The 25797-nt window shown below is 45.0% G+C and overlaps 2 pseudogenes; one reads left to right on the top strand and one right to left on the bottom strand.

The window, feature by feature from the left end:
* Window positions 1-25797, top strand: part of LOC106564974 (endonuclease V-like) — a 37606-nt pseudogene that overhangs the window by 5658 nt on the left and 6151 nt on the right.
* Window positions 3573-5352, bottom strand: LOC123725591 (UDP-glucuronosyltransferase 2B23-like; annotated as a pseudogene).

Raw genomic sequence — 25797 nt, 5'->3', positions numbered from 1 at the left:
AGTCGCTGGCTCGAATCCCCAAGCCGACAAGGTGTAAAGTCTGTTGATATGCCCTTGAGCAAGGCACTTAACCCCAATTCCTCTGGATAAGAGCATCTGCTAAATTACTAAAATGTAAAATGTAATGATGCAACTCCTACCAAGTGGATTAACACTATCAGCACGATCTATAGGGTGTTTGCCTTTCACGCCAGAGACTCGGTTTCACTTCCTTGTCCTGCCGTTTGCTACACTGGTGTTAGAAGTGGGATGGTGGGAACGCACGGCTCGGATGTGCTAGGTGTCTGAGTTGTCGAAGCACAGCGACGTGCCTTCAAGTACGGAGGGGGCAGTGTAGCAAACCTCACTATATGAGCCACGTTACAATTCCCAGCAACTGGGTTAACCCTATTGGCACGATGTTTGTCTTTCACGCCAGCGATCTGAGTTGTATTCCCTGCCCCACTGTTCGCAACAATACCAAAAGGCAAAAGTCTCTTGGTGAGGTTGCTAGGTGTTGTACAAAGGTTGTTTAGTATTATTGCAAGGGGTGCAAGTTTAATTACATTTTAAAATGATGATTGTTGTTTTTTGCTGGCTCACTTTACATTTCAAAATGTTTTATCCGTTATACAGTTAATTCAATTTGTAAAGTCTTAGGGACATTATTGTTTTCAAGTCAGTACAGTTCTACTAGACTGTAAATTGCAGTGAAAATGCAATTGAAATAATGGTGCAAAAGCCCTGTTATTTGAATGTTTAATTCCATTTGGATCAATTTTGGGCCTACTCTCAGATTCTAAAGTCTAGAAAGGCACAGTACAGGACAGTCTGGCTGTATTTTTACTTCTGATACTGATGCACTGTCTTTTGCAGATCATCATTCCACGAAGTCTTCCTATATGGTGAAGCCACATCGGCCTATGCTCCCAGCAGGCCCTGTTATTTAACTATACTATATTTAACTATACATTCATGTACATACTACCTCAATTGTCCCGACCAACCAGTGCTCCCGCACATTGGCTAACCGGGCTATCTGCATTGTGTCCCACCACCCGCCAACCCCTCTTTTTACGCTACTGCTACTCTCTGTTCATCATATATGCATAGTCACTTTAACCATACCTACATGTACATACTACCTCAATAAGCCTGACTAACTGGTGTCTGTATATAGCCTTGCTACTCTTATTTTCAAATGTCTTTTTACTGTTGTTTTATTTCTTTACTTACCTACACACACACACACACACACGCACATACCTTTTTTTCCGCACTATTGGTTAGAGCCTGTAAGTAAGCATTTGACTGTAAGGTCTACACCTGTTGTATTCGGCGCACGTGACAAATAAACTTTGATTTGATTTATTCAGGAAAGTTTAACGCGCGTTCTGCCTCCTTTCCGATCCGAGCGGCTGTTTCTCGATCTAGAACCTAAGGCTTCGATATAGCCTAAATCTTTGTCACTTCACTTTTAAAATGTATTACCTTTTTTGTGTGTCAGAAACACAACTAGACACAATGTTTTAATCTGATTAGGCTACTTGAAAAGTCTCCTGTAACCTACCTGCCCACGTTCATCCACTCCAATATAACTCCAGCATCCAAACTGCACACTGGCCATTCAATCAATGGCAGGAGACATCTGATACAAAACACTAAAAGGTTGAACGACATTCATAGATTGTCAAGCCAAGCCTTTGATACTCAGTAGGGAGGGATGTATTTTACGTTTGTCCAGATTGACGTACTCTATTTGATTGTAGTGTTGAAAATGTAAACCAAGATGAAGTCGATAATCGGTATGCAGTTATGCATTGCTTATTGGTTGTGTGTGGTGCATTGGCACAGAAACCTGTTGGTAGGAAAACGATGCATATGTTTTATATACTTATGTAATAAGGCACAAGGGGGTGTGGTATATGGCCAATATACCACGGCTAAAGGCTGTTCTTAGTGCCTGCATACAGCCCTTAACCGTGGAATATTGGCCAAATACCACAAACCCCCAAGGTGCTTTATTGCTATTATAAACTGGTTACCAACGTAATTAGAACAGTAAACAGTGATTTCAGCTAATCAACGTTCAGGGCTTGAACCACCTGGTTTACAATTATAGATATATCATACAAATGTACATGTGATTTCCCCATCTCTAATTGTAGTGTAGTGAGACAGGCAGGGAGAGTGAGTGAGCTCATCAGTGGTGTTCAGCAAACCCTCAACCTTCTGGCCTGTTAGCCCCGCGTGGCATCGACTGTGCCACAAAACCATGCTGAAGTGGTCAATTCAATATCCACATTTACTCATTTCACACGGGGGAAGATACACATTTTTGCCATTTTTAAAGCTCATTTCCTACATGACTTATGCCATGTTAATGATATCTGGGTGACTGACAGAACAAGAGAGAAACTGCTGAGGCGCAACCAAATTTAGAAATTGCACCTGGTGTATTCTACTATTCTAACTCTCAACAGTAAGTTGAGACCCCGACTGAGTTTCTGGGTGTACGCTTGTGCTTGGAGCCAGCCCTGCACAAGTTTATATTTTAAACCCTGTGAACTGTGCTCATGGAATATCACCCACATAACCATGTAAAAGGTCTGAACGTAGGCCTAGTTATCCTTGTTCAATACTGGATAGCCCTTGTGAGGTTCAGGTAGGGTTGTCTTGGGAGAACAGTAGTAAGTTACCCTATGACACCAGCAGAGGGACACAGCAACTTGGCAGGTGAGGTGAGACCTTTCTGCAAGAGAGAAGTTTCCTGCCAACAGTAACCCTGGAATGCTGCCAGTATCGGCGATCTCTCTCGCTCAGCCATTGACTTGTGAATCTATTGTGATCGTCACTGATAATGATATCATGTCCCTTTTCCCAGCGCCGCCTCCACAGATTTGTGTCTGACACTAGAGATGTAGAAGCCAAGCAGATGGTGTAGGGGGACCGGTGCTGTAGATTGCCTCATTACTAGTAGAAGTCTTCATCATCTGTTGGCCGGTCCAAACTTTCTCCCAACCTCTCCCCCTTGGCCCTAACCCTTTGCTGTTTTCGCTCCCTCTCCTCTTTCTCTCCTAGTGAACAGGCCAGCCGGAGGCAGCAGGTGGTGGAGGAGGACACAGAGGATTGGCAGAGAAGTCCAGACTTCACTGGGCTGGAGAGGGTTGGAGGAGTGGACCTGTCGTTCATCGAAGGAGATGACGTCAACGCCTGGGTCCAGCTAGTGGTGCTCAGCTACCCAGACCTAGAGGCAAGGCACTGACTCGGACCATTTCTATGCTCATGCTAACCATTGGCTGCGTCTTAATGCTGTAAAGTGGTTTCCTTTTCTCCTCTTGACTCATAGGCACTGTTTGAGCATACTCGATGAAAGAAAGATGGTGTTCTTTTTGTATTTCACCTGAATAGCTCTTCTGTATTAGTGTGGATCAAAGAAAGGAGACAAGGAAAGGAAGTGACTTGAAGGTATTGACACACAGGTCATGTCTGTTCAGTCATCCTAGCAGTTTGTGACCATGAGTCTTGCCTCAACTTTTCATTGCCTCTATTTTTCATTCTTAACCGTTCCAGTCCCTCTATTGTACCCGACCCTAATTCTCCATCAAGGGCTGTCAACACATTCTGTAACACAACCCATCATAATTAATGATATTTGCCAGCTTGTTTTGTTGATATATGGACCAATTTTGTTGTAATGTTATTATACTAAGGCTAATTAAATGTCCCCCAGTCAGTGCAGACACAATCATTTACCCAGTCTCTCCCAGTGGTGTTTAACGGATTCATTCACAACATAGTTGTTTTTGCATCATCCGCCCAAACTATTTCAGAATAGCCAAGAGCCACAATGCATTTTTACAAATTGGCTGCTTGAAGTTAAAATAGTTTTGAATATCCAAGGGATGAATATCGGAGTCATTTTCTGAATCCTAGTAATTTATGTGACATTCACATGACAATTAACGTAGAAGATAGTAAAATACTAAATGAAAATTCTGACAATAACGGGCATTTTAGCAGGAGTACACCGACTCCTCCTCAATCAAATAAAATTGACTCGATAGAACAATGTGAAATAAATCAACACAATTTATTAAACAAAATATACACTTGTGTTATACCCATTTCCCAACAAGTTAGTCACAAATACTTGAAGCTCTCAGAAGTAATAACTTTTACTTATGATTACAATATGATGATATATTTTTATTTTCCAACACAGCCTACAAGAACAGTATTTTACTATAGCTGCATTAGGCAGGAGGAAGAGGAGCACCATTGCCAACAACATGGTGATGACATCCACTGAGTGGTAGCTGTATCATGGCATCCTGTGGCACTCTGAGCGCAAGTCAGCAGCTTCTTTGTGTCTCATGACGAACTCGATCCAGTAGACGGCCCTGTCCAGTGGCTTCATGGAATGGTCTCCTTGCAGTCTAGAGTGCTTCTGCATGTTGAACTTGTAGGCCCCATTGTGGAGAACTTCCTGCAAGCCCTGAAGAAAGATCCCTCTTTTGAAACTGCCAATGTCTAAAACCTTGGCTCCTCCTCTCTCTTCCAGCCGGAGAAGATTGTCAAATTGGTCTTGAAACAGTGGCAAACCCAACACCATGGTAAATGGCCTCCTTGACATCTATGTAACCCCATGTGACACAAATGCTCTGATCTTGTCATGACCAAGGAGGTCAGACTGAGCCAGCCATTTTACCAGGAGGGTATTGTTACCCGAAATGGAGGGTTTGTCGTTCAAATTTCTCCACATGACTTTCTGAGGCGTTGGGAAAAGGCAGAAGCAATTTCAGTGGATACATCCCTTGTAAGACTAAGGATCCTAACTACATTATAATGACCCCATGTTCTCTAGAGCTCTGAACAAACTCTTCTAGCTCTTTTGAGAGCGGTTGAACAGGCTTGCAGTAGAAGCCATCAATGTGTACGATGTTTGGCATAGTTGGATGTGGAGACCCGAAAACAAAATCAGAGCGAATCAACCATAGGTCAGCTGAACAGAGCAATCTGTAATAATAAATATCTCAGCCAAAGTATTTATCACAAAGCTCATCATAGTATATATTGAACTCTACAATTTCCTGGTAAACCATAATGCCATAAAACATATTTCTGAGCCTGTAAGAAATTCATATCTTCCGATAAACCTGATCTAAAAACTGGAACAAATAACTGGTGAGGAAGAAAGAGCAAAATGTGCCATACCAGCTGTGGTCCAACGAGCGCTGTAAACTAACGGCAATCTAATGTAACGCGCCAGCAAGACTCCCCCACCCCATGCAGATCTGGGAGCACCATGTCATACCTCGCTTCCACAAGGCTTTTTATGAGTTCTTTATCCTCAAACAGTGCTCTTACCATACCACACATACTTTCTTGAATCTTTGAAAGTATATCAACATCAGTATTTTGTTTTCTGAAGAATTTCAGAAGAAATGTATCCTCTCTGTTTTTGAAGGATTGTTTGCAGAAATTATATAATGGAATTTTATCAAGCCCGTCTATTGTTGAGATGCTTATTTAGAGCAAGGATAGGCAACTGGGGGCCCGGACAGCAGCCCGACTTTTGTAGGCCGCGGCTCAATTTCACCCCTCCCCCATGACCAAAAACCACTGTAATTCAAGAATGACTCTGATGATGGAATTTCCAAAAGCAATACAGACTAACTCTCTCCACATGTCATCCCTGGGGACATATCAAATACAACAAAACGTCTCCATCCATAAATATTTGTATTATTTATTGCATTACCGGGTCAATTAAAATGCCTAATTTAAAAAAGATTCACCCCAAAGATGATATTAATATTCAAAAAAAATATATATATATTCTGATCATTTGTAATTTATCATCATATTTTTACTGAAGCAGGGTAAGTAAATTCCAGGACTCAGGAGCCTCTATAAATCTTTTGGTTGACTTTCACACTAGATTTTATTTTGAATAAAAAAAATAACTCACCCTGTCTAACCTGACAAGTCACAAAAGAATGGGGAAAAATCCCAAAGACCTTGTCATCGACTTCAGGTAGACACCATCAGCTCCAATGGATCCATCACTGGGGACCAAGATATAGATTTCTGTTCAATGATTAACAAAATGTTTTACTTTGGAGCCAACCTTGTCAGAATGGGTAAGCCAGAACACTGTAGCGAGAGTTGTGCAGGTTAGTGGAAAGATATTCTGGGTTAAACAAAAGGCCCTCCTGAGACATCTAGAAAGACCACACACACAAGAGAGGGAAATAACATTTGATCAATCACATCCCCTTTTATCAATGAGTATGCAGTACAATATTGACTTCTAAACACAGACTCAGGTCTCTACCTCTCAAGACCAACAGAGACGTTATGTTTTGTACCAGAATCAGTATGGCTTTAAAGGGATAGTTCTGTGAAATTACATATTTATATATAAAAAAAAAAGGGAAACCCGCACACTGAAAAAAGACAGGTGACCGACCCTGACTTTAGTGCTTATTTATTTTTCATATTTGAAATGATTGTAAGCACCTAAGTCAAGGTCATTTTTTAATGCTAGTTTCTGACAAAACCATCACCTGGACCTAGACACACTGCTGTGCACAAGAGTTTCTCTTTCTTTGTTTATATAGTACCAGTCAAAAGGTTGGACACACCTACTCATTCAATTCATTTATTTTTCTTTGTTTTTTCTATTTTCTACATTGTAGAATAATAGTGAAGACATCAAAACAATGAAATAATACATATGGAATTATGTAATAACCATAAAAGTGTTATATTTTTATTTGTTTATTAGAGATTTTAGATTTTTCAAAGTAGCCACCCTTTGCCTTGATGACAGCTTTGCACACTCTTGGCATTCTCTCAACCAGCTTCATGAGGAATGCTTTTCCAACAGTCTTGAAGGAGTTCCCACATATGCTGAGCACTTGTTGGCTGCTTTTCCTTCACTCTGCGGTCCAACTCATCCCAAACCATCTCAATTGGTTGAGGTTGGGTGATTGTGGAGGCCAGGTCATCTGATGCACTACTCCATCACTCTCCTTGGTCAAATAGCCCTTACACAGCCTGGAGGTGTGTTTTGGGTCATTGTCCTGTTGAAAAACAAATTATAGTCCCACTGTCACAGGATCCAACGAAAGTGGCGCCCCTCCTCGGTCGGGCGGCGCTCGGCGGTCGTCGTCGCCGGCCTATTAGCTGCCACCGATCGTTGTTTCTGTGTCTTTTAGTTTTGTCTGTCTGTTCCGCACCTGTTTTGTGTATGTCATTAGTGGGGGCTTATTTAAGGTGTGTTTTCAGTTGGGATTTTGTGCGGGATTGTTTATTGTCCACGTTGTGTTACCGACAATTATTATTGAAGGATTTACCGGGCTGCGCTCCTTTCCTTTTTGTGCCTTGGAATTATATTTTGTGTTTTATGGGAAAGTGTTTCTCCCAGGCGAACTTTGTATAGCGCCCTGTGCTTTTCGGCGTTTGTGTGTGTCAGTTTTATTAAAAGACACTCACCTCCAGCACCTCTGTCTCCTGCATTTGATTCCGCCTATCCGCCAGTCCAAATCAGACGTGACAGAATCCCGCACCAAAACTTATGGAGTCAGCAGGAGCAGAAGCGCCATCCATGGCTGAGCAGGTCTCCCAACATGCCGGCCTCCTCCACCGCCTAGGCTCGGCCATGGATCAGGTGTTGGCCCGGTTGGAGAGATGGGAGAGAGGTGCCTCCCCAGCCGGACCAGCTCCGGTCCCTCACCCTGCGCCCCTACCCACATCCACTGAAGCGGGTGCCAGCGGGATCCAGATTTCACCAGGGAGTTCGATGGGACGGCCGCTGGGTGCAAGGGGTTCCTCCTCCAACTGGAACTGTACCTGGCGACCGTCCGCCCCCCTCCCTCCGACGAAGAGAGGGTGAGCGTCCTCGTCTCGTGTCTCACGGGTCGAGCCCTGGAATGGGCCAATGCGGTCTGGGATGGTCCAGACTCGGCCCGGGGTGACTACCCTGAGTTCACCCGCCGCTTCCGGGCGGTTTTCGATCATCCCCCGGAGGGCAGGGCGGCGGGTGAGCTACTATTCCATTTGAGACAGGAGACGAGGACCGCTCAGGATTTCGCGTTGGAATTCCGGACTCTCGCCGCTGGATCGGGGTGGAATGAGCGGGCCCTGATAGACCACTATAGGTGCAGCCTTCGCGAGGACGTCCGCCGGGAGCTGGCATGTAGGGACAACACCTCCACTCTGGACCAACTGGTGGATTTGTCCATTAGATTGGACAACCTGCTGGCTGCCCGGGGACGTTCCAGTCGGGGCCTGTTCATTCCGCCTCCCAGTCCTCCCGCTCCACAGCCCATGGAGATAGGGGGGGCTGCATCGAGGAGGACCGGAGGGGGGGGTCTCTCCTGCACCCGATGTGGACGCAGAGGACACACTGTGGACCGGTGCTGGAGAGGTCCCTCCGGGAGTTCGGAGGGCAGGCAGAGCACTGCTTCGACCCCCCAGGTGAGTCCGCACCAGCCACACCCAGAGCCCCCTGTCGACCACTTGTACACCTCCGTTTGTTTTCCTAATTTTTCCCCTCACTTCCAGTATAAGGCGCTAGTCGATTCAGGTGCAGCTGGGATTGTGCGATAAACCTCCAGGCTGACGCGGTTCTTCCTAGGAGTCACGTGTATCCTCTGTCTCAGGAGGAGACAGTGGCTATGGACACATACGTCGCTGAGTCCTTGAGACAGGGATACATTCGGCCCTCTAAATCCCCCGTCTCCTCGAGCTTCTTTTTCGTAAGAAGAAGGAGGGAGGTCTGCGCCCGTGCATTGACTATAGAGGTCTAAATGCTATCACAGTGGGTTTCAGTTACCCGCTACCTCTCATTGCTACGGCAGTGGAGTCATTTCACGGGGCGCGCTTCTTCACGAAATTGAATCTCAGGAGTGCGTATAACTTGGTGCGTATCCGAGATGGAGACGAGTGGAAAACCGCATTTAGTACCACATCGGGCCATTATGAGTACCTCGTCATGCCGTATGGGTTAAAGAATGCTCCCGCTGTCTTCCAGTCCTTTGTGGACGAGGTCCTTACCATAATATGGACTTTGTCTTTTACCAAATAGGGCTATCTTCTGTATACCACCCTACCTTGTCACAACACATCTGATTGTCTCAAACGCATTAAGGAAAGAAATTCTACAAATTAACTTTTAACAAGGCACACCTGTTAATTGAAATGCATTCCAGGTGTACCTCATGAAGCTGGTTGAGAGAATGCCAAGAGTGTGCAAAACTTTCATCAAGGCAAACTTTCATCAAGGTGGCTACTTTAAATACACTTTTTGGGTTACTACATGATTCCATATGTGTTATTGAATACACTTTTGGGTTACTACATGATTCCATATGTGTTATTTCATAGTTTTGATGTTTTCACTGATTATTCTACAATGTAGAAAATAGTCAAAATAATGAAAAACCCTTGAATTTGTAGGTGTGTCCAAACTTTTGACTGGTACTGTATATTTAGATATTTGTATATAGAGTGATGTCTATAATATTTGGACAGTGACACATTTTTTGTTGTTTTGGCTCTGTACTCCAGCACTTTGGAATTTTGATTATACAATGACTATGAAGGTTACAGTGCGGACTGACTGTCAGCTTTAATTTGAGGGTATTTTCATCCATATCGGGGGAACTGTTTAGAAATATCAGCACTTTTTGTACATAGTCCCCCCATTTTAGGGGACGAAATCATGGTAGCTAGGGTTGTTAAGGGTCGGAAACTTTCCGGTAAATTTCCGGGAATTGTTCCAGAAATTTTCCATGGGAAGTTAAGCTCGGGAATTTTAGGAATTTTGCTTAAATTCATCAAAAAATTGCTTATAACAGTGAACCTTCTTTGTGGGATACACATAAGGCAATTCTTGGCCTTGTGGCATATTTCCGTTTAACTATCCCCAATTAAATGGATTTGCAACCCTTTGCACGCACAGTGCATTCTTCCATCACATATGCCGTGCACTCTTCCATCACATGCACAACTGATTCTCAAGATCTTGCACACTAATTAGATGCTATTGAGCCCACACTACTACACTGTCTGAGCCAAGGACTACATGCTTTCTGGTAAGTATTGATTACAATACTGGGTGGGGTGAATATATTTTATGTGACATACATTATTTTTTGTTAACTAGTAAATAGTAGCATACAGCTAAGTGTGTTTAAATTATTTCTAACTTGTTAACATATTCTGCTAGTTAGTTTTTGCTACCATGTGGGTTTTAGCTTGCTTGAGCCTGCTAACTGAGGAGTGTTAATTCACCTGTTTCATTTTAAAACATTTATCTTACAAATGAGTTTTTTAATCTAACTGCTTAACTATTTATCTGTACATGGAATTCTATTTGTTGTTTTTTTACTCATTTTTTCCCTAATCTTTACAGGAAAATGCCATGGGCACTATCTGTTGTGTGGAGACATTTCACTGCAGCTAATGTAGAAGGAAAAGCTGTGTACATTTTGCAAATACTGTGCCAAATCATATGTGAAGAATGCAACAAAGATGCAGAATCATCTGGCCAAGTGCATAAAGTTCCCTCAGCACTCACAGCAAGCAACCTCTGAAATGATGAATCAGACACCTTATCGATAGCAACAACTCATGGTCCTCCTGGAATCAGAAGGTTTTTTTACTCAATGGGAGAAAGTAGTCAGTGAAATGCTGATGAATGTCTTGCTCAAGTTGTGTATGCAACTGGTTCACCTCTGATGCTCAAAGGCAATGTGTATTGGAAGAGATTTCTGAATGTTCTTCGCCCAGCGTACACCCCTCCAACCAGACATGCTTTATCTACTCATTTGCTGGATGCAGAGTTCAGCAGAGTTCAAGTGAAGGTCAAGCAAATCATAGAGAAAGCAAACTGTATTGCAATCATCTTTAATGGGTGGTCGATTGTTCGTGGGCAAAGAATAATTAACTACATCATCTCCACCCCTCAACCAGTTTTCTACAAGAGTACAGACACAAGGGACAACAGACACACCGGTCTCTACATTGCAGATGAGCTGAAGGCAGTCATCAATGACCTTGGACCACAGAAGGTATTTGCACTGGTGACAGACAATGTTGCAAACATGAAGGCTGCTTGGTCTAAAGTGAAGGAGTCCTAAGCTCACATCACACCCATTGGCTGTGCTGCTCATACATCTAATCTGCTCATCAAGGACATCATGGCACTGAAAACAAAGGATACACTACAAGAGAGCCAAGGAAATGGTTAGGTATGTGAAGGGTCGTCAAGTTATAGCAGCAATCTACCTCCCCAAGCAAAGTGAGAAGAATAAGAGCACCACATTGAAGCTGCCCAGCAACACCCGTTGGGGTGGTGTTGTCATCATGTTTGACAGTTTCCTGGAGGGGAAGGAGTCTCTCCAAGAAATGGCCATATCACAGTCTGCCGACATGGACAGCACCATCAAGAGGATCCTCCTGGATGATGTATTTTGGGAGAGAGTGGTAAGCAGCCTGAAACTCCTGAAACCTATAGCAGTAGCCATTGCACGGATTGAGGGAGACAATGCCATCCTGTCTGATGTTCAGACTCTGCTTGCAGATGTAAGAGAAGAAATCCGTACTGCCCTGCCCACTTCACTGTTGCTCCAAGCAGAGGAAATTGCAGTTCTGAAATACATCAAAAAGTGTGAAGACTTCTGCCTGAAGCCCATACACGCCGCAGCATACATGTTGAACCCCAAAGTATACTGGCAACAGCATCCTGTCTGGTGCAGAGATCAACAAAGCCTGTGGTGAAATCACTACCGTGTCTCGCCACCTTGGCCTGGATGAGGGCAAGGTTCTTGGCAGTCTGGCGAAGTACACTTCCAAGCAAGGGCTTTGGGATGGAGATGCAATATGGCAGTCATGCCAACATATCTCATCAGCCACCTGGTGGAAGGGACTTTGTGGATCTGATGCTCTTTCCCCTGTTGTCTCCATCATCCTCCATATCCCACCAACATCAGCCGCTTCAGAGCGCAACTGGTCCTTGTGTGTAAACACACACACCAAAGCACGCAACAGGCTGACCAATACAGGGGTTGAAAAATTGGTGGCCATCCTGGCAAATTTGAGGCTTTTTGAGCCTGACAACAAGCCATCCTCAACAAGGTTGGAAAGTGACAGTGAAGATGAGGCTTCAGAGTCTGATGTTCAAGAGGTGGACATTGAGGAGGTCTGGGGAGAAGACATGGAAGCCTGAGAGGAAGACAACCAAAGCTTTAGTTTCTAGACTATCATTTTGGAGATGCGATGGATCATTGGGGATCATTCAATATTCCCTTTATTTTGTTGTTCTGTGAAATCATCCCATGTGAACTGAAAATGGTTGTCTAGCAATGATCAACAACCAATTTAACAGACCTTGAAGAATTTTTTGCTTCTACAAAGTATTGGGTGTGAATACTTAAGGAAATTAGATATTTCTGTATTTCATTTTAAATACATTTGCAAACATTTCTAATAACATGTTTTCAATTTGTCATTATGGGGTATTGTGTGTAGATGGGAGATAAAAAAAAAATCTATTTAATCTATTTTGAATTCAGGCTGTAACACCACAAAATGTGGAATAAGTTTAGGAGGATGAATACTTCCTGAAGGCACTGTATAAGATATAACACAGGCATACGTTTATGCCGGTGTTCTCTGTTGTCTGTTCCATGTGTCCACTACCAGCTGCTGTATGAGGACAATCAGATGGTGACCCAGCCCCCGCCGTCTTCCTGGCCTTCAGGGAGACCCCCTATCTGCTGGAGGCCCTGTAGCGCCTGGAGATGACCCAGCCCCCGCCGCTACCTCAGCCTGCTACCTCAGGTCAGGTTCTGGACACTTTGGCGTTGGAGATGTTACAGTTTAGCTGACTTATTTACTGTTATACTCAGAGAACACTAATGTTTCAATTTTGCTTGAACTAAATCTCACTCTGACATTGCTCATACTGTCTAACTTCCGTTGATTCTAAAGGTTAGCACAGTTACATTGATGTTATCGGTTTGCTGTGTCCAATGGTTTAACTGTTCACCTCAGAGCGATACATCTCTGTGTGTTAATGCCTTTCTTTTCAGCTACCCAATACCCTCTGTCTTCCTCTCCCACGATGTGTGTCCATAAGTCAGCTCTGTACCATCCATACCTTCCCACTCTCCTGTGTTAGTCACAGCCCACACAAATCACTCACTCCCACACCCCCACCTCAAGTCGGGTCCCTATCCACACATGCACACACACGCAAAACACCTCTCCTACGCAAAACACGCACACACTCGCCGTCTTCTGCCTAACACATGCACACTGCCCTCATGAATTTATCACTGACATTTACCCATGGACACTGACAGACCAGTCCCCGCTGCTTTCTGTACAGCTCCTCAAATGATTTCTACATGACTTATGATTCACAGCAGAAATATGCCTGTACAACCACCTTGGCACTGTAAGAAATCAGTGAATGGGCGGTTGACATAGTTCAATACATCCATCCAACAAAATCTCACTAAGTCTTGTGAAAACTCTTCTTTTGTTAGCCTGTAATGAAGAAAGACCTCATGCTTAGAAGCACAAGGGACAGCAGAGAGCTGCTTTGAGCCTTGCCCATCTCTCACCCGTTGTCTCTTTCTGTACTTGCCCATCTCTCACCCGTTGCCTCTTTCTGTACTTGCCCATCTCTCACCCGTTGTCTCTTTCTGTACTTGCCCATCTCTCACCCGTTGTCTCTTTCTGTACTTGCCCATCTCTCACCCGTTGTCTCTTTCTGTACTTGCCCATCTCTCACCCGTTGTCTCTTTCTGTACTTGCCCATCTCTCACCCGTTGCCTCTTTCTGTACTTGCCCATCTCTCACCCGTTGTCTCTTTCTGTACTTGCCCATCTCTCACCCGTTGTCTCTTTCTGTACTTGCCCATCTCTCACCCGTTGCCTCTTTCTGTACTTGCCCATCTCTCACCCGTTGCCTCTTTCTGTACTTGCCCATCTCTCACCCGTTGCCTCTTTCTGTACTTGCCCATCTCTCACCCGTTGCCTCTTTCTGTACTTGCCCATCTCTCACTCCTTGTCTCTTTCTGTACTTGCCCATCTCTCACCCGTTGTCTCTTTCTGTATCTGTCCCCAATAGGTGGTCTTGGTGGATGGGAATGGTCTGTTCCACTACAGAGGTGAGCAGTGGAACAGACGGTCTCGGTCTTAAACTGAGACTGAGACCGGATTCTCAAGCAACTTACTGTCTACTAATAGCATTGACTATTTACTACTAACAGTAGTCTGCTACGTACTGTACTAATAGCATTGACTATTTACTACTAACAGTAGCCTGCTACATACTGTCTACTAATAGCATTGACTATTTACTACTAACAGTAGTCTGCTACGTACTGTACTAATAGCATTGACTATTTACTACTAACAGTAGTCTGCTACGTACTGTACTAATAGCATTGACTATTTACTACTAACAGTAGCCTGCTACGTACTGTCTACTAATAGCATTGACTATTTACTACTAACAGTAGTCTGCTACGTACTGTCTACTAATAGCATTGACTATTTACTACTAACAGTAGTCTGCAACGTACTGTACTAATAGCATTGACTATTTGCTACTAACAGTAGCCTGCTACATACTTGCATAACAATTCAGACTTCAGCTGGTTGTGACAGTCATGTCCTCTACTATACATATGGGGTTGTCTTTTTTCCCAGAGTTTGGCCAGGCGTGTCACCTGGGAGTTCTGTCAGGGCTTCCCTGTATAGGTGTGGCCAAGAACCTCCTGCAGGTGCAGGGTGTGGCCAAGAACCTCCTGCAGGTGCAGGGTGTGGAGAAGAACCTCCTGCAGGTGTAGGGTGTGGAGAAGAACCTCCTGCAGGTGCAGGGTGTGGAGAAGAACCTCCTGCAGGTGCAGGGTGTGGAGAAGAACCTCCTGCAGGTGCAGGGTGTGGAGAAGAACCTCCTGCAGGTGCAGGGTGTGGAGAAGAACGAGGAACACCAGTCACAGGTGAGAGCTTCACCACTCACATTTCACACCGGTAGAGACCAAAATGCTGAGCAGATAAACACATTTTTGCAGAGGGGTGAAATTGCATCGAATCACAGGACTAGTTTCCAATGATTTAAGAGCGGAGTGTTCGCTAGTTATATTTCATTTGTTTTTTGTTTTTACAATAACAACTGGTTAAGACATTCTGATGGATAGCACTCAAAGGAGATCTCAACTGACATTGGACTACTAAACTGTAGCCTACCTACAGTAGGTCTGCATTTGAGCAAACGTCTGACCTCCAATGTCAAGCTTTTGTCAAGCTTTTCTTCTCCTCTTCTGGGGACCATACTATTCTGGGGACCATACCATACTCGTGGCATGGTCCCTTTTCCTGTGGCTGTATCAAACTACATTTGAATGCAACAACAAAATAATTATTGGCATACAGTTTTATAGTGTTAGTTTAATCTTCATGAATCATTCATGTGGGCTCTTGTCTACCTTTGAGCTCTATTTTTCACAATTAGTCATACTGTAGCTGTGTTGAAATTGCAGTACAGAGAGCACAATGCATTATTCATCATTCTATTGTGATAAATGTTTTTAAGGTAGTGTGTTTTCTTGCCTGGATCTATTGTAATATTTTATTGTGGGATGTTAGTTTCTCTCCACAGTGTTTCTGTAAGCTTGAACAATATTATACAGTGAGGGAAAACAGTATTTGATCCCCTGCTGATTTTGTACGTTTGCCCACTGACAAAGAAATGATCATTCTATAATTTAATGGTAGGTTTATTTGAACAGTGAGAGACAGAATAACAACAAAAAAATCAGAAAAACGCATGTCAAAAAGGTTATAAAATGATTTGCATTTTAATGAGGGAAATAAGTATTTGACCCCTCTGCAAAACATGACTTAGTACTTCGTGGCAAAACCCTTGTTGGCAATCACAGAGGTCAGACGTTTCTTGTAGCTGGCCACCAGGTTTGCACACATCTCAGGAGGGATTTTGTCCCAGTCCTCTTTGCAGATCTTCTCCAAGTCATTAAGGTTTCGAGGCTGACGTTTGGCAACTCGAACCTTCAGCTCCCTCCACAGATTTTCTATGGGATTAAGGTCTGGAGACTGGCTAGGCCACTCCAGGACCTTAATGTGCTTCTTCTTCAGCCACTCCTTTGTTGCCTTGGCCGTGTGTTTTGGGTCATTGTCATGCTGGAATACCCATCCACGACCCATTTTCAATGCCCTGGCTGAGGGAAGGAGGTTCTCACCCAAGATTTGACGGTACATGGCCCTGTCCATCGTCCCTTTGATGCGGTGAAGTTGTCCTGTCCCCTTAGCAGAAAAACACCCCCGAAGCATAATGTTTCCACCTCCATGTTTGACGGTGGGGATGGTGCTCTTGGGGTCATAGGCAGCATTCCTCCTCCTCCAAACACGGCGAGTTGAGTTGATGCCAAAGAGCTCCATTTTGGTCTCATCTAACCACAACACTTTCACCCAGTTGTCCTCTGAATCATTCAGATGTTCATTGGCAAACTTCAGACGGGCATGTATATGTGCTTTCTTGAGCAGGGGGACCTTGCGGGCGCTGCAGGATTTCAGTCCTTCATGGCGTAGTGTGTTACCAATTGTTTTCTTGGTGACTATGGTCTCAGCTGCCTTGAGGTCATTGACAAGATCCTCCCGTGTAGTTCTGGGCTGATACCTCACCGTTCTCATGATCATTGCAACTCCACGAGGTGCGATCTTGCATGGAGCCCCAGGCCGAGGGAGATTGACAGTTCTTTTGTGTTTCTTCCATTTGCGAATAATCGCACCAACTGTTGTCACCTTCTCACCAAGCTGCTTGGCGATGGTCTTGTAGCCAAATCCAGCCTTGTGTAGGTCTACAATCTTGTCCCTGACATCCTTGGAGAGCTCTTTGGTCTTAGCCATGGTGGAGAGTTTGGAATCTGATTGATTGATTGCTTCTGTGGACAGGTGTCTTTTATACAGGTAACAAACTGAGATTAGGAGCACTCACTTTAAGAGTGTGCTCCTAATCTCAGCTCGTTACCTGTATAAATAGACACCTGGGAGCCAGAAATCTTTCTGATTGAGAGGGGGTCAAATACTTATTTCCCTCATTAAAATGCAAATCAATTTATAACATTTTTGACATGCGTTTTTCTGGATATTTTTGTTGTTATTCTGTCTCTCACTGTTCAAATAAACCTACCATTAAAATTATAGACTGATCATTTCTTTGTCAGTGAGCAAACATACAAAATCAGCAGGGGATCAAATACTTTTTTCCCTCACTGTACAAGTCGAGCAAAAACAAAAACCTGTTGGTGAAAACTGTAAACCAGCTCTTATTGAAGAGAATACTGGTGGGAGAAGTCTCCGGTAAATATATACACTGCTCAAAAAAATAAAGGGAACACTTAAACAACACATTTTAGATCTGAATGAAAGAAATAATCTTATTAAATACTTTTTTCTTTACATAGTTGAATGTGCTGACAACAAAATCACACAAAAATAACCAATGGAAATCCAATTTATCAACCCATGGAGGTCTGGATTTGGAGTCACACTCAAAATTAAAGTGGAAAACCACACTACAGGCTGATCCAACTTTGATGTAATGTCCTTAAAACAAGTCAAAATGAGGCTCAGTAGTGTGTGTGGCCTCCACGTGCCTGTATGACCTCCCTACAACGCCTGGGCATGCTCCTGATGAGGTGGCGGATGGTCTCCTGAGGGATCTCCTCCCAGACCTGGACTAAAGCATCCGCCAACTCCTGGACAGTCTGTGGTGCAACGTGGCGTTGGTGGATGGAGCGAGATATGATGTCCCAGATGTGCTCAATTGGATTCAGGTCTGGGGAACGGGTGGGCCAGTCCATAGCATCAATGCCTTCCTCTTGCAGGAACTGCTGACACACTCCAGCCACATGAGGTCTAGCATTGTCTTGCATTAGGAGGAACCCAGGGCCAGCATATGGTCTCACAAGGGGTCTGAGGATCTCATCTCGGTACCTAATGGCAGTCAGGCTACCTCTGGCGAGCACATGGAGGGCTGTGCGGCCCCCCAAAGAAATGCCACCCCACACCATGACTGACCAACCGCCAAACCGGTCATGCTGGAGGATGTTGCAGGCAGCAGAACGTTCTCCACGGCGTCTCCAGACTCTGTCACGTCTGTCACATGTGCTCAGTGTGAACCTGCTTTCATCTGTGAAGAGCACAGAGCGCCAGTGGCGAATTTGCCAATCTTGGTGTTCTCTGGCAAATGCCAAACGTTCTGCACGGTGTTGGGCTGTAAGCACAACCCCCACCTGTGGACGTCAGGCCCTCATACCACCCTCATGGAGTCTGTTTCTGACCGTTTGAGCAGACACATGCACATTTGTGGCCTGCTGGAGGTCATTTTGCAGGGCTCTGGCAGTGCTCCTCCTGCTCCTCCTTGCACAAAGGCGGAGGTAGCGGTCCTGCTGCTGGGTTGTTGCCCTCCTACGGCCTCCTCCATGTCTCCGGATGTACTGGCCTGTCTCCTGGTAGCGCCTCCATGCTCTGGAGACTACGCTGACAGACACAGCAAACCTTCTTGCCACAGCTCGCATTGTTGTGCCATCCTGGATGAGCTGCACTACCTGAGCCACTTGTGTGGGTTGTAGACTCCGTCTCATGCTACCACTAGAGTGAAAGCACCGCCAGCATTCAAAAGTGACCAAAACATCAGCCAGGAAGCATAGGAACTGAGAAGTGGTCTGTGGTCACCACCTGCTGAACCACTCCTTTATTGGGGGTGTCTTGCTTATTGCCTATAATTTCCACCTGTTGTCTATTCCATTTGCACAACAGCATGTGAAATTTATTGTCAATCAGTGTTGCTTCCTAAGTGGACAGTTTGATTTCACAGAAGTGTGATTGACTTGGAGTTACATTGTGTTGTTTAAGTGTTCCCTTTATTTTTTTGAGCAGTATATATATATATTTAAGCAATTTTGCAGCAATTTGTATTATGTAAATGTACCCTTTGTTTCGTTGAGGGAAATTCCAATCCAAATTACAAATAATTTAATTTTAAGGAAATGAATTGCATGCTTCAGGCTTGCAACAGAGCAGTACTGTAGTGTGATGGTTTGGTGTCTATAATGACTGATGGAGGGGTGGTAGTAATGACAGAGGTAAGGGTTTCACTCTCTTCTGATGAAGGATTTTGAATGCGAGAGATGGAGACAGACAAACAGACATGGCACTAACATGACTAATGTGACCACTAATGTTAACAGATTTCCATAGCAAAAGGCCATGGGAGTTTAGCGCAGTACCCTGAACACACACCACCAGCAATCAACTGCCAAAAGGCTCCACACCCTAAAAACTCAATTACCAGGCAATAACCGCAGCTCAAACGGTCCCCACGACTCGTACCGCACTAATCTTACATAACACTTTGTGAAAAACACTTGATGTCCCTCAGCTCTGCTTTGGCTCTAACGGCTGTTATGTTTAGACTCAGATTAGGTTTCTACTGTTTATGACCAGAGAAACCGGTAGCGACTCCCAAGTTAATTCGATCTCTCTCAGGCGACACTTAGCGTCTCACGGACGATAGCGATCGCATAAGCCTCGCTAACCGAACTACTGTAGCCGCGGTGTGGATTGCATTGGCTGAGATTTCTGAGCTACTGAACAGTATCTGTCAGTTAGCTACTGTTAGCTAAAGCGTTGGCTCTTAGCTAGTCTTTCATTAAGGTATCAGGTAGCTTTTAGCCGTCCAGATACATTTCCCTCTGGCTTTTAGCCGTCCAGATACATTTCCCTCTGGCTTTTAGCCGTCCAGATACATTTCCCTCGGGCTTTTAGCCGTCCAGATACATTTCCCTCGGGCTTTTAGCCGTCCAGATACATTTCCCTCGGGCTTTTAGCCGTCCAGATACATTTCCCTCGGGCTTTTAGCCGTCCAGATACATTTCCCTCGGGCTTTTAGCCGTCCAGATACATTTCCCTGGGGCTTTTAGCCGTCCAGATACATTTCCCTCGGGCTTTTAGCCGTCCAGATACATTTCCCTTGGGCTTTTAGCCGTCCAGATACATTTCCCTTGGGCTTTTAGCTAGCGACGCTCCAGTTATTTTAAATGGAACATTAGAACACCTCTTATCTTGACTTTGAGACTGGCGTCGGGGTCTGTTTTCAAACGATGACTCACTGCGGATTGTAGAATGATAGATGTGACCTCCCTGACTTCAATATTGCTTAGATACGAGCGTAGCGTTAAACTGCCATGTGTGTAGTTGTTTTTGCTCGTTAATCACATCAATGCAACATGAGTCATATTTGTTCCTCCAACTGCTCTCACCTGAAATTAGATTAGGGGAATCTGTGTTCATACATCCAGAGTGAAGGAGACGTCAAAGACACACACAGACATCCAATGTGTCTCTAGGGTTTTGAAATGTCCAAGTGTTTTTCGTAACATTGCGATGACGCCCAATAGGTTTACTGTTGGACAATCAATTCAAATCCAAGCAAAATGTCCATTGAAACGTCGCAATACAATTTCCGTGAATTGTTCATGGGATTTCAACGTGAAGGCTTTTTATAGAAGCTCCTTTAATCACGGAGCCTCTGTTGTCACGGTGACATCACATTTCTGTGTCCCTGTTACCCCCTGCGTCTTATTATGGGCTAAAGGTTTGTATGGACATGCCACTGGTCTTTTCTCATTGTGTGTGTGTGTGCATGTGTACAATGTGCGTGTTATGCGCCGCTGCAACACATTCAGGTGTACAGGCCATCAATGGTGCATTGCCAGGGAGTGACTCACTGAGTCCTGCTCGATGGATAGAGGCGTCATTCCGTTCACACGACAGCTGCCGCCCCTGCCTGCTGCTAGGTGGCTGAAATTCCTCTCTATGTCTCTCTTGTACGTTTCTCTTTCTTCGGCTCCACTCTATTTCCCAGCTCTCTCTCACTCCTTTCACTCCTTCTCTCTCTACTCGCTCTGCCACTGCCGTCTCTCAATATCCCATCGTCATTTTTAACCTCTCCCAGTTCTCCCAGACCCCTTCACTCACTCTTTCTCCCCCTCCCTCTTCCTCTTCCTCTCTGGCACTGAGTCAAACCACTGTGTTATTGATCGTTGGCCTGTCTCATGTCCTACTGCCCAGATAGACACACTGGTCTCCTAGATAGCACCAGATGGGCCCTGGGCCCTACCTGGCCACTCACCTGGCATATCTTCTTGTCCTGTATTATAATTAGTTATAGTGAAAAGGATTGGACATCAAAGCTTTCATTCGTTTAAAGTCAAGTCCTCATCTCCAATGAGATACCTGTTACAGCATCAGTCTTGGCAACAGGGATGAGGATGGGTTTTTTGATCTGAATGTATCTCAAGCTGATTGCAGGATCTGAGAGCTCTCTCATATAAACACTGCATCATCCAATATGTGAAATATCAGATTTTTACCTTTTCAAGTTTAAGGTCGAGTGAAGATGGGATTGTGCGGTTTTTCACAGACCGATGACTCACACCATCCTATGCACTTCAAATGAGATATACACTACATGACCAAAAGTATGTGGACACCTGCTTGTCGAACATCTCATTCCAAAATCAAGGGCATTAGTATGGAGTTGGTCCCCCCTTTGCTGCTCTAACAGCCTCCACTCTTCTGGGAAGGCTTTCCACTACATGTTGGAACATTGCTGCGGGGACTTACTTCCATTTAGCCACAAGAGTATTAGTGAGGTCAGGCACTAATGTTGGGCGATTAGGCCATGCTCGCAGTCTGCGTTCCAATTCATCCCAAAGGTGTTTGATGGGGTTGAGGTCAGGGCTCTGTGCAGGCCAGTCAAGTTCTTCCACATCAATCTCAACAAACGATTGGACCTTGCTTTGTGCACGGGGGTATTGTCATGCTGAAACAGGAAAGGGCCTTCCCCAATCTGTTGCCACAAAGTTGGAGGCACAGAATTGTCTAGAATGTCATTGTACGCTGTAGCGTTAACATTTCCCTTCACTGGAACTAAGACGCCTAGCCTGAACCATGAAAAACAGCCCCAGACCATTATTCATCCTCCACCAAACTTTACTGCCAGATGGTGAAGCGTGATTCATCACTCCAGAGAATGCATTTCCACTGCTCCAGAGTCCAATAGCGGCGAGCTTTCAACACTCCAGCCAACGCTTGGCATTGCACAATGTGATCGTAGACTTGTGTGTGGCTGCTTGGCCATGGAAACCCATTTCCTGACGAACAGTTCTTGTGCTTGTTGCTTCCAGAGGCAGTTTGGAACTCGGTAGTGAGTGTTGCGTCCTGTTGTAACCATGGACAGATGATTTTTATACACTTCAGTACTCGGCGGTCCCGTTCTGTGAGCATGTGTGGCCTACCACTTCGCGGCTGAGCCGTTGGTGCTCCTAGACGTTTCCACTTCACAATAACAGCACTTACAGTTGACCGGGGCAGCTCTAGCAGGGCAGAAATTTGACAAACTGACTTTTTGGAAAGTCAATGAGCTCTTCAGTAATGCCATTCTACTCTATGGAGATTGCATGGCTGTGTGCTCGATTTTATACACTGTGTGGCTGAAATAGCCGAATTCACTCATTTGAAGGGGTGTCCACATACTAAACTCAGCAAAAAAAGAAACCTCCTCTCACTGTCAACTGCGTTTATTTTCAACAAACTTAACATGTGTAAATATTTGTATGAACATAACAAGATTCAACAAATGAGACATAAACTGAACAAGTTCCACAGACATGTGACTAAGATAAATGGAATAATGTGTCCCTGAACAAAGGAGGGGTCAAAATCAAAAGTAACAGTCAGTATCTGGTGTGGCCACCAGCTGCATTAAGTACTGCAGTGCATCTCCTCCTCATGGACTGCACCAGATTTGCCAGTTCTTGCTGTGAGATGTTACCCCATTCTTCCACCAAGGCACCTGCAAGTTCCGGACATTTCTGGGGGAATTGCCTTAGCCCTCACCTTACGATGCAACAGGTCCCAGATGTGCTCAATGGGATTGAGATCCGGGCTCTTTACTGGCCATGGCAGAACACTGACATTCCTGTCTTGCAGGAAATCACACACAGAACGAGCAGTATGGCTGGGGGCATTGTCATGCTGGAGGGTCATGTCAGGATGAGCCTGCAGGAAGGGTACCACATGAGGGAGGAGGGTGTCTTCCCTGTAACGCACAGCGTTGAGATTGCCTGCAATGACAACAGGCACAGTCCGATGATGCTGTGACACCCCGCCCCAGACCATGAAGGACCCTCCATCTCCAAATCGATCCCGCTCCAGAGTACAGGCCTCGGTGTAACGCTCATTCCTTCGACGATAAACGCGAATCCGACCATCACCCCTGGTGAGACAAAACCGCGACTCGTCAGTGAAGAGGACTTTTTGCCAGTCCTGTCTGGTCCAGCGACGGTGGGTTTGTGCCCATAGGCACATTGATTAACTACTACCACTTGAATAAAGAACACTATCATCTGCATAAAAATGAGCATCCGCTGTTTCAATAAGATCCCCAATGTTGTTGATATACAAAATTAACAACAGTGGGCCCAAAATAGAACCTTGCGGAACACCTGAGCACACCTCTGTGGACTCAGATTTACAACCATCCACCATTACATATTGTGTACGATTTGATATTTGTTTGTTATAAGTGGTCTGCAACTGCGAGGACGATCAGCTGTCCGTCCTGTCTCCCTGTAGCTCTGTCTTAGGCGTCTCACAGTACGGACATTGCAATTTATTGCCCTGGCCACACCTGCAGTCCTCATGCCTCCTTGCAGCATGCCTAAGGCATGTTCACGCAGATGAGCAGGGACCCTGGGCATCTTTCTTTTGGTGTTTTTCAGAGTCAGTAGAAAGGCCTCTTTAGTGTCCTAAGTTTTCATAACTGTGACCTTAATTGCTTGCCGTCTGTAAGCTGTTAGTGTCTTAACGACCGTTCCACAGGTGCATGTTCATTAATTGTTTATGGTTCATTGAACAAGTATGGGAAACAGTGTTTAAACCCTTTACAATGAAGATCTGTGAAGTTATTTGGATTTTTACGAATTATCTTTGAAAGACATGGTCCTGGAAAAGGGACGTTTCTTTTTTTGCTGAGTTTATATATAGTATATTTCCAGGAAGGGAACAGGACAGCTACTAGCATGTTGACTTGTGCGAAAGACAGGAACATGGCTGACAGGGCTGTGAAAAACATGTCAGGGCCTCATCCTCCCCTCGAAGAAAAGAGAGACCGAGGAGATGGGAGAGAGAAAGACTTTGATATTGCAAGAAAAATAAACCCACGCACAGACAGAGAGAAAGTCAGACACGTACAGACGGACGGACAGTAGTAGTGTGGATGAAGGATGGTCTGACTCCACTCCTCCTCCTCAGATTGCTTCATTGCAGAAGGGAGGAGACCGTTTCCCTCTGACTACCGACTCAGGAAAAGTGCTGGGGAGGGTAAGACTCACACAAACGTTCACCATTTGCACACAAACACGTAATCAGTAGTTCTAAACATACAGTCTCTCCTCTGTCTCTCTGTCTCTCTGATTCTCCTCTCTCTTGCTCCACCCCTTTTCGTCCTCTTTCTTTCTAGGCCCTGCGTAGTCCTGACAGCAGTACCAAACCGGTGTATGTTTCAGTGGGCCACAAGATCAGCCTGGACACAGCCCTGGACACAGCCCTGCACCTCACACACTCCTGCTGCCGCTACCGTGTCCCAGAGCCTATCAGACAGGTACACACACAGAGTCAAACACATACACATACACATTCTCACACATACACATACACATTCTCACACGTACACAAACACATTCCCACACATACACATTCCCACACATACACAAACACATGCACACATGCATACAAAAAGAGCCACTCAGTCACCAGATTAGAAGTCAGTCCGATCAATGAAAGCCAACTGAGATGAACCCTGTTAAATGTCAAATGGCTGGGAGGAACAGAGCAAATCAATACGGCTTGCTGGACACGGGACACCATGTGAAGTTAACCTGTCTGTCTATGCTTCTCTCATAGAGAGGGATAGAGGCCGCTCTTGCCACAAAGCCTGTTGTAGCATGGGCAGCGCCATTTGAAGTTTATAATGGCAAAAACATGGTGGGCTGGCTCTCTTTCTAACTTTATGCTCATCTCTACCTGCAGTCTGTTAGTGTTATTCTGCATTCCTGCCACTAGACGGTGCTGTTCCCTTAGAGAAAAGTGTGGTGGCGTAACTCATCTGCCTTACACACTGTGCTGCTGTCAAAACCAGCCCTGCACTGCACCCAGTGCTCTCACACACACACATGCATGCACATAAACTCACTCACTCACTCACTCACTCACTCACTCACTCACTCACTCACTCACTCACTCACTCACTGTCTCATTCTTTCTCTCTATCTCTCGTTCTCTCTCTTGCTGTCTCGCTCTCTCTGTCTCTCACTGTCATTTTCCTCCACTGCAGTCGGCACACACACACACACACACACACACACACACACAGCATTTCACACACCTCTATTCTCAGTATATTGCCAGGAGAGCTGCAGCAGTAGGCTAACTCATCTCCTCCTGTGTGTGTGTTCATTTCATCAGTGAGTGTGCTAATGTGTTTAGTGGGTGCTGGGGGTTCGTCCAATAAGATTGAACCTGGACATCGCTGAGAGCAAGGGGACTGGCAGAGAAATAACCGCTCTGTTCTTTCTCTCTTCATATCTCTCCTTCTCTTCCACTCTCTCCCTCGTCTCTCATTCCCCGCTTTATTTGGTTCATCTCA

The sequence above is a fragment of the Salmo salar genome, chromosome ssa12, assembly GCF_905237065.1.
Source record: "Salmo salar chromosome ssa12, Ssal_v3.1, whole genome shotgun sequence".
Taxonomy (NCBI): Eukaryota; Metazoa; Chordata; class Actinopteri; order Salmoniformes; family Salmonidae; genus Salmo; species Salmo salar.
The sequence above is the reverse complement of the archived record's forward strand: the minus strand, read 5'-3'. Positions and strand labels throughout refer to the sequence as shown.